The sequence below is a fragment of the Lepisosteus oculatus genome, chromosome 15, assembly GCF_040954835.1.
Source record: "Lepisosteus oculatus isolate fLepOcu1 chromosome 15, fLepOcu1.hap2, whole genome shotgun sequence".
NCBI lineage: Eukaryota > Metazoa > Chordata > Actinopteri > Semionotiformes > Lepisosteidae > Lepisosteus > Lepisosteus oculatus.
This window is the reverse complement of record NC_090710.1, coordinates 9,568,195-9,582,964: the sequence shown is the minus strand read 5'-3', so window position 1 is coordinate 9,582,964 and position 14,770 is coordinate 9,568,195.

Below are 14,770 nucleotides of genomic sequence, written 5' to 3'. Positions count from 1 at the left end.
TCAATAAAAATATGTGAATACATTTGAATATTTAATAATAAATCAGTAATAATCATCATTTTGCTATACTGAAAACCTGGAATCTTTGAGGACTTTAATTTTTGAAGTATGAAGGTTTTAATTTTCCTTATACATTGTCATAATTTAACTAATGCATTTCTCAGCAGGGACAGGGAAGAGGGAAGATTAGAAGTAAATATCAAGATAGATGTTCTACAAACAGAAGTCAAAGCAACACATAGGTGTAATGAAAACAAACGTATTTACAAATATTCAAAATTCTCAAAGCCACTGACAAAGTCAACCAAAGTCAACAGTGTACTTCTTTAGAATAAACACTGAAACAGAGGACAACATTGGAGACTACATGGAAGTGCATTTAAAACCAAAACAACAGACAGACAATTGAGTGCTTACAGCAAAATGTAAGGAATGTTAGGTAACAGAAGTATAAGAAAATAGGATTTTCATTTACCATATCTATAGATGATAATTGTAAAACAATACAATATCAATATTTTCCATATCAATTTCTAGAAGAGCATTCATGGTTTGCTGGTTTTGGTCCTGACCAAGAAGTCCATGTAAGTGCTCTGTTTGTGATTACAGATAAATTACTGTGATTACAGACTGTAAATGTTGTTGAAAACAAAGGGTTTTAAAATACCTTGATTATTTCCTGTCCATATAAATGGATTCCCCTGACTGAAATGTTAACATGGCTAACATCACATAATTATTATGTAGTACTGGCCACACAAATTATTAGAAGGCTGGAAATTTCTACAAGAAAATCCATCTAATGTCACAGAATATAAGAATATAAGCAGACAGTATATAAGGGAGAGGTAACTATAGTAGAATTTACAACACAGGAAAAATGTAACTCACAGCCTCAATAATCTTCATGTGTTAAGTACTGAAGTGATATAGACTAAATTCAGGGGAAGGGGCTGTATTTTGAAATTGATTAAACACTCTATAGTTCTTATAGTAAACCCACCAGGCACTGTATATCCATCAGAGTTTGTATGCATACACACTTATGTGGAAGCATTTATCTTAGCGACCGAAGTTTGGCTGTTTTATTTATAAAATTAGTTTAGAGGACACACTCAACTGTGAAGGATAAATTAGTTCAGAAAAGCAATCCTACCTACTCTTATAAGGATTTACGTTTTCTTCTAAGTTTGTTATGGTGGATAAAGGCGAGGAGATAATTGAGGTGTTAGTTTCCATGTTTTGTTTCTTATGTGCATGCATTTGTTTAATGAATACATGCACATTTAGTTATTCCCTATTTATTTCACCACCACCAAATTGTTCACAAATAATTACCCTTGTTTGACCTCATTTGATGTTCCCTGGAAGGTGTTTATGTTATTATTAGAAACACTCAGGTGTCATGAAATTGGAGAATAGATTGGGGTATAAATTAATTAAAATAAATAATTAAAAACACAGTGTAATAGATGTACCTGAGCAATTAGTATAATTTTAGGGCACATGTGTTCTTTGTCTGGCATAACTCCATCAAAAGAGTAATAAAAGGCAAACTAGCACAGACAAATATTTATAAACAATAACAAAACTACAAAACACACAACAAACCAAAAAACAAATATAACAGTTACTCTACAAGACAAGGCATCTTAGAGGCCTAAAAAGGCCATCAACACAAATATGTGTGTCCTGTGCCAAAATGAACAAAATATAACCCAGTGCTAAATCTCAGTCCATAAGGCCTAGATGCAGCCATTCAAACTGCGCGGCACAGACACGTACCGGAGGTAATTGGCTACAGCCTCACGCATCGTGATGTTCGTTGACGCAAAATACCGAGGTACGTGATTGGTTGACCGACAGGGGCACTCGTGGTCCGATGGTCGGTCCTAGAAAGATTTAAATGTCTTTACTGTGCCTGTTTTAGTATTGAATATTTATATGGATTTTTACCACTGAAGGGAAATCTTTGTAGCTGAGCATAAAAAGAATAGGAGCAAACTGTAATGCGTGTGAAGGCCATAAACTATACTAATTTTGGAACATAAACATACAGTATATGGCTGATCTCGGTACTTTAAATAAAAAATACACACCAGTATTCCATTTCTCCCTAAACATTTTAAGCATTGAAGTCTTTAACTAACATGTGAAATAGCGTGTAAAAAAGTGGTCATTTTAAGCTTTTCTGCTAATATAATATGGAATCGCGTATCTGAAGAAATTAATAATGATATGATTATATTCGTGTACTGCGACATTTCTTTGAAAAAATAGAATAGCAATATTATGGACAATTAACTGACTTTTATATTTCTAAATATCACAACATGACCGAATTTAAGTCATTTTAATAACAATGAATAGTCACCTATGTGTTACAATATAAACATTTATATTGATGTAGCGGCAATGCTTGTTAATTAGACAGAATTAAGTGTTGTTGTGCTTTCCCAAATGAGGCCCCATCTCTCTCTTCATGTGGCTGCACCACAGAGAAGCTATTCATGCAGGCTGATTTAAAGATGTTTTATTTTGATAAGAAACAGCTCCCAAATGGGGATGCACTTAGCTAACCCTGGCTATCATGATCAATGGTCATCCATTGGTGCCTATCTCTCTAGGGAGTGCAAGATGGACATCTGGACTGCATTCCTAGCTGTCAGGAGTAAGTGACTCATACAGATGCAGCCATTCAAAATGGGTGAGGTATTTCGCGGCATACCCCGGTGGGCGTGTCACGGTATCACGCGGTATCACGCAGTGTCACGTGGTTAATCGCGCGTCATTTGACGCTCTGCCGGAAACTATCCGGCGTCACCTTGTAAAACCGCCAGGGGGAGCTTAACCATGTACAGCATTTGAGCCTTTAATTTTGAACTGTGTATTACAGCATGTTAATCATCAGTCATTAAAATGTTGGTATATTTTATGAAAGCAAGGATTGCTCAGTTGGACAAAAGTACACAACCAACCTTTATCAGAAATATTTATGCATCAAAGCCTTTACCGAAGATATTACTAATAGTATTAATAATGGATGACTTTGGACAAGCTGTATACTCAAAGTATAATTTCTTTAGCACTTTGTACAAGCACTTGGAATCTGTCCAAGCCAAACTTTGTCATACTTCCTTGCTTTTAACAGGGCGTTTCATAATTTCTAACTACGAAAATGATTTAAAATGTGACGCTTATCATTCAATTAGAGCTCAAAATATCACAAGGATCCTCAAGAGCACAGCAAAGAGTGTATTAAAAGACACTTGTATTTATCAACGCTTTCTTTTCCGTATACCAGATTTTATGGAACCACTTCAGAAGGGTGTCAGCCAGTCAGATTCCAGGAATCGGTACTTTAAATGAAAAATACACACCGGTTTTCCATTTCTCCCTAACGATTTTAAGCATGTTTACCACTTTGTTCATGAACAAACAGTGGTATGTTACATTATTATTAGTTTTTTTGTAAACAAGGCTCGCCAGCTAATGTGAATCGAAACCTGTCTTGCTAGCTTTTAAAGTCGTGCAAGGTGTAAACGACAATTGAAATAGAGAAAAAAGACCGGACTGACAAGCCGATACATACTCTTAGAGTTTGATTAATAGGGAATATAATACAAAAATATAGTACTAAAAAAGGTACTACCACTTTTAAAGGTGATATGTAAAATAAAGATTTTTATTATTGTTATAGAGAAACATGATCAGATTTTCCCTGGTTCAGAAAAAAAGATCTAAAGTGCTACACATAACTTTCTTAATTCGATGTATTTAAAGCAATGAACTACTGTAGGTGTCACATAACATTCAGAAATACAATCACGTATTTGACAAATAAAAACGATTACAATCTAATCCTTCCACGTTTGATCCCAAAATCCCAAGAAATATAAATCTTAACGGGTAGAAAGCTATGCTGAAAGTTTATTAAGACACTTAGAAGACAATCTGTATCAATTTATGTTGCATTAGCCTGATTATGATTAAAAAACACATATAATTAAACACACATTTGCGATTTAAATCAGAACACGATTTAAATCAATATAAATGTTTATATTGTAACGCATACTGTCCAGCCTCCATTTCTCTATAAAAATTTACTCTGTTGCACACACACACACAATAGAAGCAGGAAGCAGAACCAGGGACCGTCAGAAGGGAAGAAGGTGACTATTCATTGTTATCAAAAATGACTTAGAATCGATCATGTTGTGATATTTTGAAATATAAAAGTCAATTGATTGTCCATAATATCGCTATTCTATTTTTTCGAAGAAATGTTTGTTAAAAGAAAAGTCCAGCACCAGCTGGATTCGAACAGACAACCTGCGAGTTGTTAGTCAGGCACGTAGACCAGTAGGCTACAAGACAACTTGCATGAATAGGGAGGCGAAACAGCCCTACACAGCCCTGTCGCAGTACACAAATATAATCATACCGTTATTAAATTCTTTAGATACACGATTCCATATTATATTCCCTATTAATCAAATTCTAAAAGTATGCTTGTTGACTCCGGTATCACGTTAGTTAAAGACTTCGAAGCTTAACATGTTTAGGGAGAAATGGAATACTGGTGTGTACTTTTTTTTTTAAAGTACCAAGACCAGCTATATACTGTATGTTTATGTTCCAAAATTAATATCGTTTATGGCCTTCACACGCGTTACAGTATGCTCCTATTCTTTTTATGCTCAGCTACTAAGATTTCCCTTCAGTGGTAAAATTCAATATCAACAACGGGCACAGTAAAGATGTTTACCGTACAGTAAGTCTTTCTACGACAGACCAACGGACCACGAGTGCCCCTGTCGGTCAACCAATTACGTACCGCGGTACCCCGCGTCATCTTGCGTCATGATACGCAACACCGCAGCCAATTACCTGCGGTACGTGTCTGTACCGCTCACTTTGAATGGCTGCATCTGTATCTCATCTTGTTCAACTAATCAGGGACTGGTAGGGCCGAGTAACCCACGTGGGACTCTGATGCCCATAAAACTTTCAGCCAATAATGGAGCTAAAGTTCCTCCAGGTAAAAACAGGCAACACAGAGGGCCTGAAAGACTATTCTAAAGATTATTCTAAGGAGAATTCCAGGGCAGGGCGGCCCAGAAGCAGAAAGGCTCCCAAGGGCAGGACATTCTTGCAGCGCGCCTCCTGACCATCCTGAGACTCAGCCCAGACAACCACGGAACGGCCAGTGTGTCTGAGTACCAGAACTTTCCTTTGCTCTAAGAGTCTGGAGCGGAGGTTGCCAGAGAGTAACCAGAGGATCCACCCGAGGTTAACATCAGCAGCAAGCCCTGTGAACAGGTCGGAACTGTGGACAGCTGAATCAGTAAACCGCAAAGCAGAGCCTGGCACGGAGCCAGAGAGCCCGCAGGAGATCTGAATCCCCAGAGATTGGATGAGTATTCAACTTCAATGCATTATTGGTTGAGAATTCAATTGTTATCCCAACCAGTTGATATCAATTTTATTCCTAAGAGTTATGTACTTGTTTTGAGTATCTAAAGTAGAAGTTGTAACCAAGTTCAATTACGAAACGGTCTAGATGAATGATATACCGAACGTATGTCATCTTGATATGTGTAACTCTTTGTAACTGATTGAATATATACCTTTTGTATTCTGATAACCCTCTCAACAAGATCTGTTAGGTTTACATGCATATTCTATGTATTAATAAATGTATCCTCATGTATTAGTATCTGTGTGTGTGCGTTGTTTGAGTTATATCGCAAGGTTGGATTCTAAAGCCATTAAAAGAATCATTTTGAGATTTACAGCTACAATTAATTATTGTCCCCGTAAATGCCCAAACCCTACAGAACTGGTGCCTCGTGAGAGCACACTACATTGATTTAAATCGCAAATGCGTGTTTAAATATATGTGTTTCTTTATTCACAATCAGAGAAACGCAACATAAATTGAAATCTTTATCTTCTTAGTATCTTAATAAACTTTCAGCATAGCTTTCTCCCCGTTTAAATTTATTTTTCTTTGGATCTTGGGATCAAACATGGAAAGATTAGATTGTAATCGTTTTTATTTTTTAAATACATTTTAGAAAAGTGTAATCTATACTAAAAAGCTGTACACCACCTGCTATAAAGATAGATATTGTAATACTTTTGGGCTCGGATAGGACAGACACAAGAACTCAGACTTGCGGAGTTAAATCTCAGCAAAACCACAACAAATCTCAATATCTTGTACAAATTATTCGTAATACAAACCAAAAATAGCCCGCAAACTCTCTCAAATTCCTCCAATTATCCTAATCCCGCCCCTTATGCAAAACCAAACCCTCCTCCCATCCCAGTTTATCCTCTTTATCATAAACAAAATCCAGCTCAATTTTCAACAAAAAGCATTACACAAAATCAATACCTCAACACTCTATACTCAACAACGATAATTCACATGTAACTCCACATTCCCAAATAGACCTTAAGTCCATAGCCCCGCCCCTTATGCAAAACCAACATCCCTCCCCTGTTCTCTCTCTCCGCTGGCGTTTGTAATCATTTTTATTTTAAAATAAATTTTAGCCAAGTCATGTATTTTAAAAATCTTAAGATTTCTATAATTATGTCTTTATTTAGTGGTTTCATTAGTGACAAACGTTAAACTTTCTTGGAAAAATGTATTTTAAGGAAACCATGTTTGCTATTAATTCATTTAGGGCTAGAATATGTTCATTGTCTTCCAATGAAAGAAGGGTTCCTTTCGCCGTAGTCGGGTTGACATTAGAAGCTTGCCACGCCCGGACTGTTATACCAACGCATTAGCATGTCAAAACGATTTCATTGAGGAGCCTAACTTTCTTAAAAAGTACTGTACTTTTAGAGGGGGGGGGTGTCTTTTGCTGGAAATCTCGCCCCCTTCTACTTTGAAAATACCTGTGAAACCAGTTTAATTCGTCACAGCCAGCACTCCCGCAGAGAGGGGGGTTGTACTCGTTAATGTCTTCGCTGGAACACATCATTATATCTCATTTTGTATTTCTAAAAAAAAAAAATCGTTTGCTCAGCCTAACACTATTGTTGTCATTCTTTTTATCCTGTAAAGTGCTTTAAGGAGCCACCTTTAAAGGCACCATATACAATAAAGTTCATTTTTATTATTGTTAATTTTCTGGACAGAGAGGTGAACATTATTTCGCAGAAGACAAAGATAGCAATTTACGTTGCATTGTGCATTGTGCTGCTGTAATACAGTTTTAAATAATTAAAAGTCTAAACAGTATCAGCTTTATTTATGGTTTTAAATAAAAGCCGGGCGCTCTTTGGCCTTTGCCCGGGGCAAATGTATATTTAGATATTTAGACCCGGCTGGGCACCGAGAGAGCATCTGCATTTATAACTTAGTTTTTAAAATTATACAAGCAATATGAAGATAGATAATTTATTAATCCCATGAGGGAAATTGCAGTGCAGCAGCAGCTTAACACAGACAACACAGCCACATAGTTAAGAATTATATAATAATAGTACAATACATACAATACAATACAATAGTTAGCATCTCCTTTTAATTTTAAGTCCCTTCATTATCATTGAGTACAGCTTGCTCACCACTTAGATTACTTTTTGATACCATCCTTACACAATGCAGAAACTTCTTGTATTTTCCGATGACATACAAATGGAAAGATTACAGATTTTAATCGTCCTTAATTTTGTTACGTTATACGTTTTAGGAATGTTTCATCTATACAAACACCACAAAACTATTCTCGATTGTATTTCTGAATGTTATGTTACACCTACAGTAGTTCACTGTTTTAAACACATCGAATTAAAAAAGTTAGGTGTAAGCACTTTAGATCTTTTTTTCTGAACCAGGGAAAAATCTGATCATGTTTCTCTAAAACAATAATAAAAAACTTTATTTTACATATCACCTTTAAAAGTTGTATCTCAAAGCAATACAGTAGATGTAAACCACAGATTATAAAGTAAATACCCAGACAAACGCAAACACATTTTTAATAAAATGAGAGAGATCGTAAAACCTGGGCGTAACAGCTGTTCCTTTTTCTGATCACTCGCTCTCTGGATACACCTCTCACCGGTCCTGTTCTTTGTTTTCCTAATTTGATTATGCCTGCTGTGATCCACTCCTGCCCTATTTTAAATTTCTTTGTGCAGTCCATTGTGCAATTAACTCTTGTATGTGCTGTCCTTAAGGTGATATCACATAAAGGTGATATGTAAAATAATGTTTTTATTATTGTTATAGAGAAACATGATCAGATTTTCCCTGGCTCAGAAAAAAAGATCTAAAGTAGTTTGTCACTTAGAAGACAAAGATATCAATTTATGTTGCATTTGTTTGATTGTGAATCAAAAAACACATATATTTAAACCCGCGTTTGCGATTTTAATCAATATAAATGTTTATATTGTAACGCCTAGGTGACTATTCATTGTTATTAAAATGACTTAAATTTGATCATGTTGTAATATTTAGAGATATAAATTTGTTTGGTGCAAGTGAGGTTTTATTTAATCTCTGACCAAGGGAAACATTTCATTTTTTCAAAGAAATGTTTGTTAAAAAAAAAAGTCATGGCTCCAGTGGGATTCGATCACCGACCGTGTGACGTGGGAGTGTGTACTATTCTTGTGTTGCGGTACATGAATATAATTATATCATTATTCATTTCTTTAGATACGCGATTCCATATTATATTCCCTTTTAATCAAATTCTAAAAGTATGCTTGTTGACTCGTTATCTTGTTAGTTAAAGACTTCAATGCTTAAAATGTTTAGGGAGAAATGGAATACTGGTGTGTATTTTTTCTTTAAAGTACCAAGACCAGCCATATACTGTATGTTTATGTTCCAATATTAATATCGTTTATGGCCTTCACACGCGTTACAGTATGCTCCTATTCTTTTTATGCTCAGCTACTAAGATTTCCCTTCAGTGGTAAAATTCCATATAAATATTCAATACTAAAATGGGCACAGTAGAGACTGTAAATCTTTCTACGACAAACCAACAGACCACGAGTGCCCCTGTCGGTCAACCAATCACATACCGTGGTACCGCACGTCATCGTGCGTCACAATGCGCGACACCGTAGCCAATTACCTCCGGTACGTGTCTGTACCGGGCACTTTGAATGGCTGCATCTTTACAAAGTGTGGATTGAGAATTTTGTTTTTCGACCATTTTTGACAGGCGCGCAAAGATGGCAAAATTGGGCCAAAATTGTTCTGCAACACCTGTCCTGCACTACAAATACATCCTAATGCACAGCAAATGCATTAGAAAATGTGTAGGTGTTGTTGCAACACTAACCTTAACCCTAGAAACACAGCCACTAACTAGCAAAGAGAGGACATTAGCTAGCCAATATGATAAAGAAATAAATGATTATTTTGTTTATTTCTTTTGTACATTTATTTGAACATTTCCATCGAACAAGCATCGAAGTGCTGAGGGACACTTTTTTTTCCAATTATAGAATTTAAGTTGTATACTTTTTAGACTTGTATTAAATTTAAACTGTGTATTACAGCATGTTAAATTGATTAAAAAGTAGGCATATTTTATAAAAGCAAGATTGCTCAGTTGGATATATAAAAATAGTTTATTATTATACAGTAGCTTGTGAACGTGATGTGCCTTTTTAAGGTTTACATAGAGAAAATCCAAAGGTAAATTTTGGTACCAGAAAATAGAAACAGCAGTATAACATAATACACACCTTATGAACACACAGTAGATGGTAGTGGTAGCTAAATTTAAAAAAGTACACAACAGTATTCCATCTTGTTCATAAATATTTTATGCATCAAAGTTATTAACTTGGTGACTTACAGTGGGTTATGGTTTTAAAGTGCTTGTTCTAACATTATATATTATACTTCATAAAAGTTGTAATGTTTTATACTATTCTCAGAATACACAGTGAGAACACCACTTGCTGTTATTGTAAAATAAAGTTGTATTGATATAAAACCACTTGATAGTAATAATAATATAGGATTGTGTAACTAAGCGGCTAAAATATCACAAGTCGATGTTTTGAAAACTTTTTGACATCCATTTAAAAAAAAAACTTTTATTGTCCTTATGGAATGCAATGGAACGCTCATGGACTGTAATGTACGTAAGAGTGCTGTACCCAGTCAGTTCAAAGCCCGATCAGAGAATTTCTTTTGGTTTGTTTCTTACTTAGCCGAATATATAAAAATAGTTCACTATTATAGTTTGTTCTGAACGTGATGTCCTCTTTCAGGTTTACAACCAATTTGAGAAAATCTATATTTTGTCTTAAGCCAGTAGCCAGTAATCAGCCAACAATTTAACTTTACATTTAAAACTTTAAACTGTATATTGTACTGTATAGTACTGCACAGTCCAAAGACTTACTCTGAGGTTATTTTTGGCAAACGTGGCTTCAGCGTGTGTGTAAGTGGATGAATTATTATTTCATGATTATTTCGTGATTAAGGATTCCTTCATGGAACTTGCGTATGTGGAGCAGCAGGAGGTGAGACCTGGCGTTTGGGGGTAGTTTTGATTATAATATGAAATCCCTGAGGCATATCATTCAAGTTTTGCAATTATAAAAAATACATCTTTGAAGAGTTTGCACAAGAGAAAAGGGTATCTTTTCAGAAGTCATGTACTGTGTAAAGTGAATTTGACAAACATCTAATGTTGCTTAAAGAGTTTAAAGTCTATCTGATGTACTATAGCTCTCATGTAATTGAGCAGAAAAGCCACCTTGCTCTCACAAGCGGATTTTGTATTAACACACTGCACCCCTTTGATTGGATTTATATCACCTTTATCTGTCTGGGGTGTGGGGATCAAACAGATGCAGCCATTCAAAATGCGCGGTAAAAACCCGCGGTACGGTAACCGACCCACAAGCCACCGCGGGGCACCGGAGGGTACCGCAGGGCAAGTGATTGGCTGGCCAAAATGACCGACAGGGGCACTCGTGGTGTATTGGTTGGTAGTGCAAAGATTTAATCATTTAATGTCTTTACTGTGCACATTTTAATCCGCTTAGTTTTGAATATTTATATGGATTTTACCACTAAAGGGAAATTTTAGTAGCTGAGCATAAAAAGAAGAGGAGCATAACGCATCTGAAGGTCATAAACGATATTAATTTAAAACATTACTGTATGTATGTAAACTGTACTGTGTATGGCTGGTCTTGGTAGTTTAAAGAAAAAATACACACCAGTCTTCCATTTCTCCCTAAACATTTTAAGCATGAAAGTTTTATGAAACGGTACCCAAATATGCGATTGCTGTATAGAATGAATTTCAATTAAAAAAAATATTTAACACGAACATTAAGCTGTTTACATCTTCCGCCTGAGAACAGTCACCCGTTGCTACCCAACGCAGAATGGTGATTGGCTGACACCATCTGACATCCCTCTGATTGGAGAAAAAAGACGTGCTGGTTTGCTATACCAGGAAGAGGATTTCTTTCTATTCAAAACGTGTATTTTAAAAGTTTAGGAAGTAAAAACCTTACAGCGTACACAGATTTCTAAACTGATCAGGATCGTTATCTTTGTCTTATGCATAATAATGTTCACCGCTCTGTCCAGCAAATTAATAATAAACTTTATTTTATATAGCTTTTTAAACGAATAAGTAATTAGATTGCTCATAAACCTAATCACTTGCTTTTTCTTTTTATTTAGGCTCAGATTTCAACTATAGATCGTATTATTAATAACCATAATAACAACCAACCAACAAAAACAACCATATAAACATAATACCAACCAAAAACATAGATAACAACCACAATACAAAATCAAATAATCAAACCATTTTACACTCGCAAGTCCTCCAATTATCATAATCCCGCCCCTTATGCAAAACCAAACCTCCCATCCCAGTTTATCCTGTTTATCATAAACAAAATCCACCTCAATTTTCAACATAAAGCATTACACAAAATCAATACCTCAACACTCCATACTCAACAATGATAATTCACAAACAGCCAGAACATGTAACTACACATTCCCAAACATACCTACTTTCCATAGCCCCGCCCCTTATGCAAAACCAGCATCCCTCCCCTGTTCTCTCTCTCCCCTGGCGGTTGTAATTATTTTTATTTTCAAATAAATTTTAGCAAAGTCATGTATTTTAAAAATCTTAAGATTTTTCTATTTATGTCTTTATTTAGTGGTTTCATTAGTGACAAAGGCTAACCTTTCTTGGAAAAATGTATTTTATGTAAACCATGTTTGCTATTAATTCAGGGCTAAAATATGTTCATTGTCTTCTAATGAAAGAAGGGTTCCTTTCGCCGTAGTCGGGAGCCTAGCCTTTAACTAGTAAGTACTGTATTTACTGGGTTTTTGAGGGGGGGGGGGGTGTCTTTCGCTGGAAATCTCGCCTCCTACTTTGAAAATACCCGTGAAACCGGTTCAATTCATCACAGCCAGCATTCCTGCAGAGAGTTGGGTTGTACTTGCAGTGTATACAGTACACGCGTTATGCTCTTCGTTAATGTCTGTGAAGTTTTATTTAATCTCTGAGCCATACTGATTCTTTTGGAAGCCAATTTCTGCCAGGGAGTAAAAAAAAAACACACTATGGTATTCTCTCCAATGCAGTGCAGTTAAAAACATACCTCTGATGCTGCTCCTAAATGAATATCGGTGTTAAGACATACCTCTCAAATACTGTAAATCAAGTTAAAAATATCTCAAGACCGATTCTGGTCATAATGAAACCATGTTTCGTGTATGTTTTCTTTTTCATCTTGAAATAACTCATTTCTAAATACCTTTTTCACTGTTAACATCTTGCAGCAACTCTGCAACAAAATATACACTCTGACAGTTCATCCTGCTACCAACATTAAATAAAACAAATCTTAAGATTTCTATATTTATGTCTTTATTTAGTGGTTTCATTCGAAGCTTACAATGTTTAGGGAGAAATGGAATACTGGTGTGTATTTTTTTCTTTAAAGTACCGAGACCAGCCATATACTGTATGTTTATGTTAAGATTTCCCTTCAGTGGTAAAATTAGATATGAATATTCAATACTTAAACGGGCACAGTTAAGACATTAAATATACATATACATATTGTATACAGTACAGTTTGCATACGGTAATATGTTTATGTTACGCGATTAAAAAATAAATAAATAAAACTGAAAGGTCCAGCACCAGCTGGATTCGAACACACAACCTGCCCGTTGGTAGACCAGTAGGCTACAAGACAGCTCGCATAAGCAGGCAGCCAAAACAGCCCTGCCGCAGTACAGGGATATAATCTTACCGTTATTAAATTCTTGAGATACGCGATTTCATATTATATTCCCTTTTAATCAAATTCTAAAAGTATGCTTGTTGACTCCGGTATCACGTTAGTTAAAGACTTCGAAGCTTACAATGTTTAGGGAGAAATGGAATACTGGTGTGTATTTTTTTCTTTTCATGATAGGTGTCGCATTTTAAATCATTTTCGTAGTTAGAAATTATGAAACGCCCTGTTAAAAGCAAGGAAGTTTTTATGCCCGTTGAAGTAAAACAAAATGCCTGACAAAGTATGGCTTGGACAGATTCCAAGTGCTTGTACAAATGTGCTAAAGAAATTATACTTTGAATATACAGCTTGTCCAAAGACATCCATTATTAATACTATTAGTATTATCTTCAGTAAAGGGTTTGATGCATAAATATTTCTGATAAAGGTAGGTTGTGTACTTTTGTCCAACTGAGCAATCTTGCTTTCATAAAATATACCAACATTTGAATGACTGATGATCAACATGCTGTAATACACAGTTCAAAATTAAAGGCTCGAATGCTGTACATGAGAGGTTAAGCTCCCCCTTGCGGTTTTACAAGGCGACGCCGGATAGCTAGTCACGTGACACACGTGATACCACGTGATACCCCGGTGGGCGTGTCGCGGTATGCCGTGAAATACCTCACCCATTTTGAATGGCTGCATCTGTATCCCTTAATCAGTTTTACATCTGCTACATCCCTAGTAAACTAAGAGACTAAAACCCGCTATCGATAAAACATCTGCCTTACGACATTTTTCAAACTGGTCCAAAGTCAGACAAAAAGTAAAATCCTCAAAACTGAAAGCCACAATGGACACCACAATTACCCGTAATACAACTTGTAGTACCTTTATACCTGTAATACATAAAGATGCAGCCATTCAAAGTGTGTGGTACACACACGTACCGGAGGTAATTGGCTACGGTGTCGGCATTGTGACGCACGATGACGTGCGGTACCGCGGTACGTGATTGGTTGACCGACAGGGGCACTCGTGGTCCGTTGGTCTGCCGTAGAAAGATTTACAGTAAACGTCTTTACTGTGCCCATTGTAGTATTGAATATTTATATGGAATTTTACCACTGAAGGGAAATCTTAGTACCTGAGCATAAAAAGAATAGGAGCTTACCGTAACGCGTGTGAAGGCCATAAACTATATTAATTTTGGAACTTAAACATACAGTATATGGCTGGTCTCGGTACTTTAAAGAAAACATACACACCAGTATTCCATTTCTCCCTAAACATTTTAAGCATCGAAGTCTTTATCTAACGTGATACCGGAGTCAACAAGCATACTTTTAGAATTTGATTAAAAGGGAATATAATATGGAATCGCGTATCTCAAGAATTTAATAACGGTATGATTATATCCGTGTACTGCGACAGGGCTGTGTAGGGCTGTTTCGCCTGCCTGTTCATGCGAGCTGTCTTGTAG